The sequence below is a fragment of the Otolemur garnettii genome, unplaced genomic scaffold (genome assembly GCF_000181295.1).
Source record: "Otolemur garnettii isolate 467f Iridium unplaced genomic scaffold, OtoGar3 scaffold00018, whole genome shotgun sequence".
Lineage (NCBI taxonomy): Eukaryota > Metazoa > Chordata > Mammalia > Primates > Galagidae > Otolemur > Otolemur garnettii.
In genome coordinates, this window is record NW_003852413.1 from 8538376 (window position 1) to 8544109 (window position 5734).

At 48.1% G+C, this 5734-nt stretch overlaps 1 protein-coding gene across 2 annotated transcripts in view; it reads left to right on the forward strand.

Annotated features, from left to right (window-relative positions):
• The window catches only part of SLC39A11 (solute carrier family 39 member 11), a 355367-nt gene that overhangs the window by 51182 nt on the left and 298451 nt on the right, over positions 1 to 5734 (forward strand). The gene's annotated exons all lie outside the window — the stretch shown is intronic.

The following is a 5734-nucleotide window of genomic DNA, read 5'->3' on the forward strand; positions in this document are numbered from 1 at the left end:
CTCCCTAGGAAAGTTCTGAACATTCTCTGCAGAAAATCAGGAGTGGTTTGGGAATGAATGGTGGGCGAATGTCAGATGGAGGTGTCAGAATTCACCAGTAACACCCAGAACCTCATTATTTGGCAGAAAGATCAGCCTAACAGTAAACATCTGTTTGAGGGTATTTTAAAAGAAATTAATTCCTGCCGTTGACATGAGAAGGGGAATTTGTCTTAGAAGGTCTTAGAAATAGATGGGAATTATTTATAATTGCTGCAGCCACTGGATATAAGTGTTTCTGGAAGAATTGTCCTTGGAAACAGTCTTTGGCCTTCACTCTGAGGCCGGGTAAAGGTTTCCTTAGGTTTCACTATTAATTTGCTCAGCAGACTCAGAAAGGGCGCCAGCTGGACCTGTCCAAGATGCTCTGTGAGTGTCCTTACGGTTATCCAATTTGTTTCCATGATGCTTGTGGCTCTTGGAATTTACAACCCAGTGACTTTTGAGGCTGTGGGTAAATTCAGTTTCAGGTCTTTTCAGTTCCTGGAACTGCAAATTCATCCCACTTGTGACAAAGCCCCACTGCTCAGCAGATGGGCCCAGGAGCAGAACAAAGGAGGTGGAGCCAAGGACTTTGGCCTCAGTTCTGACTAAGGGGCTCTCACCCTTCCCATCCTTCCCAGGACGTCCTCTCTGTCCCCTCTGGACATTTCTGCTTGGAGTTTGATAAGGGTGAAAGGAAGGGAGTCAGCGTCTGTGTTATTTCACCTGCAAGTCCAGGAAGGGCAGAAATGTGGTTTGGGGGGTTCCACAGCAGCGCCCTGACTCGAGCCCTTGCGCATGACCACGCAGGCACTGGCCCCACTGCCTGGGAACCTCAGAGCCACTGATGCCGGTTATTCATTCAGGAGCTGAAGGGCAGCAGAACACCTGGGTGACTTAGTGGGGAGGAAGTGGTTAACAAGCGACCGTGTTCTTTAACTCCATTTCTTTGCGTTCAGTCTTTCTGATTTATTTATCCACTTGTTGGAGCCAAAGTAAAATATTGCTCATGGAAAGGGTCTTGCTCATAACAGCCTGTCAGGTTGAAACCCTGTGGCTTTACTAATTTCAGATGCTTCCAGCGGCTGTCCAAATTGGGTGTTTATTTTCTTTATTTATCTGGGAATAAAGTTAGGGAAGGCTTGTGCAGTGACTGTTAATGGAGAATGAACTGACAGGGATTTACAGAGGCTTCACCAGATGGTGTCTTGATGAAAGTGGAGAGGGGTAGGAGGTGTGAAAGAAGGGTTCAACCTGCTGGGAAGGCCTGGGAAGACTTGGGGAGAGGTCAGTTAAGGGGAAATGCCCTTAGGGCAGCCTGAGCCAATACTCCTTGAGGATGGCCGGAGAATCGGCTTTTGTTAGTGTTTGGCAGAGACAAAAAAAAAAGATTGAATACTCTTGGTTTAGTCTTTTTTTTTTGTTTGTTTGAGATGGAGCCTTAAGCTGTCCCCGTAGGTAGAGTGCTGTGTTATCACAGCTCACAGCAACCTCCAACTCCTGGGCTCAAGCGATTCTCTTGCCAAAGCCTCCCAAGTAGCTGGGACTACAGGCGCTTGCCACAACACCTGGCTATTTTTGGGTTGTAGTTGTCATTGTTGTTTGGCAGGTCTGGCTGGATTTGAACTCACCAGCTCTGGTGTATGTGGCTGGTGCCTTAGCTGCTTGAGCCACAGGTGCCAAAGCCAAATTCTAGTCTTCTTTTAAAAAGATAAACCAATTATGCTATGTCTCTTAAATACTGAAATACAAACCCTTCCCCTATTTGTTTGTTGATGGAGCAGGCTTTAAATTATCTTTATGGCAGTACCAGCCCCGATCCCATGTAGGTGTTCCTTCCCTTTCCACACCTAGGTGTGAGGTAACATTTTTACACAATTGCAGTCAGTCCATGCATTTTCTTTTTGCATTATGTTTAAATTTAAAATGATTTTATTTATGGCCTTTAATCTTCTTAATGTAGTTTGCTCTATAATCTCCTCATCTCTGAGCAGTTCACTTGCTCTGGGCTTTAACGTGGGTTTCTGTGGACCTCTGGAAATGTAATTTTGTTTTCTGAGAAACAAGTGGTAACGCATTGACTGTGTTGCGTTGTTGCCACTTAGTTTTTTCGGCTTGTTTTGCATCTTGGCAGCCTTTCTCCTGGTGGACAGGTGTGTCCCCTCTTCTCTGCCACCCACCTTGGCATTTGAAGTCTTGAAGAGGCTGCAGGTGCCTGGGACACTATCTGAAGCTTTCTCTTGTCTGAGACGACTTGGACTACCTATAGTCCTGCTTGGTCATGAGGGGCCAGCAATTGGGTACGACTTCTCAGTTCTTCAATTTTCTTTTTCCTTTATAGAGGGAGTGTCCTTTTCTGTTCAGCCCAGGCTGGAGCACAGCAGTATTATCATAGCTCATTGCATCCTTGAACTCCTGGACTCAAGAGATCCTCTTGCCTCAGCTTCCCAAGTAGCTGGGACTATGGACATGTGTACTACTTGGCTAATTGAAAAAAATTTTTTTGTAGAGACAGGGTCTTGCTATGTTGCCGAAGTTGGTCTCAGACTCTTGGCTTCAAGCTTCCACCTTAGCCTCCCAAAGTGCTGGGATTACAGATGTGAGCCACTGCACCTGACCCTCCTTAATTCATCTCAGTCCCCAGCCATGTTCAGTTTTATTAGTTCTCCTCATGATGGGAAAGACGGTGCCTCTAGTGAACACTCAGGCAGTATGGGCATGTGCTTTTAGTGTGCACCCAACTTGTGCTGGTGTCAGTGCTTGGCCAGAGCTGCCATGGAAGAGCACATGTGACAACCGTCTGTAAGTGACAGACAGATGATTTTATGCCCCCAGAGGAGTGTTTGCACATGTTTCTCTCCTTCATAGATTCTCTCCCTCTTTAACACTTGGATTCGAGTTCACAAGAGTATTTTGAGGGCAGGAAGGAAAAGAAGACAGGCAAGTGCATCTTAGAGAAAGCACAGAGGAGGAAGAGCAGCTGCCTTTACTTGAGACTTTCCCGGGTAAGCCTGATATTGTGAGACAAACCTGACTGTTTCATAGTGAAAGTGGAGGTGGCTCCCCTGCCTCACTTTTAGTGTTATGCTCTCTTTTATACTTCACTGAGGCTCAGGATAGGCAGTGCTGCTTCCTACTCTGAGGTGCCCCTGATGACAGATGGAGAGAGCCCCCTTAGCAATCGGTTCTTCCACCGTGGGGACCCGACTGTGCCACTGAACAGCCTGGCCTGTGGGGTGGATTGGGTAGCTCCAAGCCCAAGAAGCTTATAGTTTTGCAACCTTTTGCAACTTTTGCTTCCTTCTGTATATGTCTGCCTCACTCACTAGGGCTGCAGCCACAAAACCACAGACTGGGCTGCCGAAATAACAGAAATTCATTTCTGTATAGTTCTAGAAGCTGGAAGGCCAAGGTCAGGGTGTTGTTTTCCACTGAGGCCTCTCTTGTTGGCTTGCAGACAGCTGCCTTGTTTCTGTGTCCATACCCTGTCCTGTTCTGTGCACACATCTCTGGTGTCTTGATGTGTCCAAATTTCCTCCTCTTATGAGGACATCTGTCAGATTGGAGCAGGGGACCCACCTGGCACCATTTTAGTTTAATCACCTCTTCAAAGGCCCTATATCCAAAAAGCAGTCACATTCTGAGGGATTGGGGGGAGGTTTAGAGCTTTAACACATGGATTTTGGGGTACACAATTCAGTTAATGACAGCACTCTTTTAGTTTCTTTTGGTATTTATGGTGCTAAGAAGAGATGGCGGGGTAGAGAGAGCTCAGGTACTGGGCATTCAGAGCAAGAGGCCCCTGTCATCTGAACAGTGGGCAGGCTGGGTGTGCCCCGAGGGGGTGGGCATGGAAACGTATTCACAGTGCTAATCAATACTTCAGTTTCTGAGGGAGGAAACCCTGGAGCTCGCAGTCATGGAAGCCACAGCAAATGCATTTGGGCTGGGGGAGTCTTGAGAAAGCTCATGGCTTGGAAGGACTCGTTGGGAAGAAAGTTTTGAGTTTTTTGTGAAACGCTGCATTTTTATTGCGTGGGAATACAGTGGGTCTTGACGTACTGCAGTCACAGGCCCTTTGCTATGTGACTGGGGAGAACTAGCCACTAGCGTTCAGGCCCCCTCAGTCCCAAGAATCTAGTCCCACATGCAAGAGGAAGCCACATGCCTTTGGAGGCCTTCCACAGTCTCCTGTGACTTTCAGAAAGATGCTCAGATGTTGTTTTGGGTGAAAAAGGGGGTGGAGGCAATTTCCTGGTGTGGTGTGCGGATGGATTCTTAGGGAAAACAGTGGGTTTGGCTATTCTGTGGGTGTGTGCCTGAGCGCTCTCCCTGTTTCTAGGGCTTCTGGTGAACACTGCTCTTTGCATTCGTATGCTGTGTGTGTTAGCTGAGTCCTTGCTCATTGAGGCTGCAGGAAAAAATATCTGTAGCTTCACAGTCAGTGGCTCAGAGCATTTCAAGAGTGCCTGCTCTTTGGCTTTTGACCAGGGCTCAGAAACTCACCTCTGGGGGGAGGAGGATGTTTATTCCCAAAGGGCCGTCAGTGGGTCTCACAGGAGCACGCACATGTGCACACACACACACACACACACACACACACTGCAGCTGCTGCTTAGGCAGCTTAGGCTGGCTTGCTGAGGGGAACTCCCCAAGTGCTGACTATTTTTTGTTACTGTGATGAGAATGGTTGGGATGCTTGAATGCAAACCGGCACAGGTGGAACCTTTTAGGACTTGGATTTCCTTCTCTGTGCTTGGGATACAACCTTTTTGTATGTGAGTCATAAAGTTGTGACTGGATACTTGTCATTTCTTGCCATCTCCTGAACCAGGCAACACATTTATAAAAAATATCCAGAAGCCACCGTAGGATGTGTTGGGCCAGCTGATGGTAGGGGGTGGTGAAGATGATTTATGTGGGTGGTTGGGTAAAGGAATTGAGTGTCCACCCTGCCTTCCTTCCACGGTGGCTGGGACCGTGCCTGTCTTTCTTGTAGCCATGTCCCTAGCTGATGGCTGGTGCCTGGGAGCTCCGTACAGCAGATCCCAGGCAGGCCAGTGTGGTCCCTCTTCCTTGGGATTGACTGTGGTGGTGGCGGAGGTATGGATGTGTGTCTCAAGGCTGGGGAACTAATATCCCAGGGGAGTTAGATAAAGAGTTCTGACCAGTGTCAGAGAAGAAAGGAGGAGTAAAGTTTGGGGATGGAGGTGGGGTTTGGCCAATGCATAGCAAGAAGGGAATCCAGCTAAAGCCACTGGGAAAACAAAAACAATTGTTCTCTCCCATATGGAGCCCCGGGAACTCCAACAATAGTAAGACGTGGAACTTCACTTTGGAAAGGCTTGGGTAGCCTGTGACATGTCTGTATCTCTCCTCACTGGCCTATCCCTAGGACCTGGGTGGAGAGGAAGGGATTCTACCCCCGTGTCTCTGAGGTATAGTGAGTCTCCAGTTACAGCTGTTAACATAGAATTCCATATCCTTTAAAAAAAATTTTAAGACATGTTTGAGGCTCGGCACCTGTGGCTCAAGTGGCTAAGGCGCCAACCACATACACCTAAGATGGCAGGTTCGAATCCAGCCCGGGCCTGCCAAACAACGACAGCTGCAACCAAAAAATAGCCAGGTGTTGTGGCAGGCGCCTGTAGTCCCAGCTACTTGGGAGGCTGAGGCAGGAGACTCGCTTGAGTACAGGAGTGGGAGGTTGCTG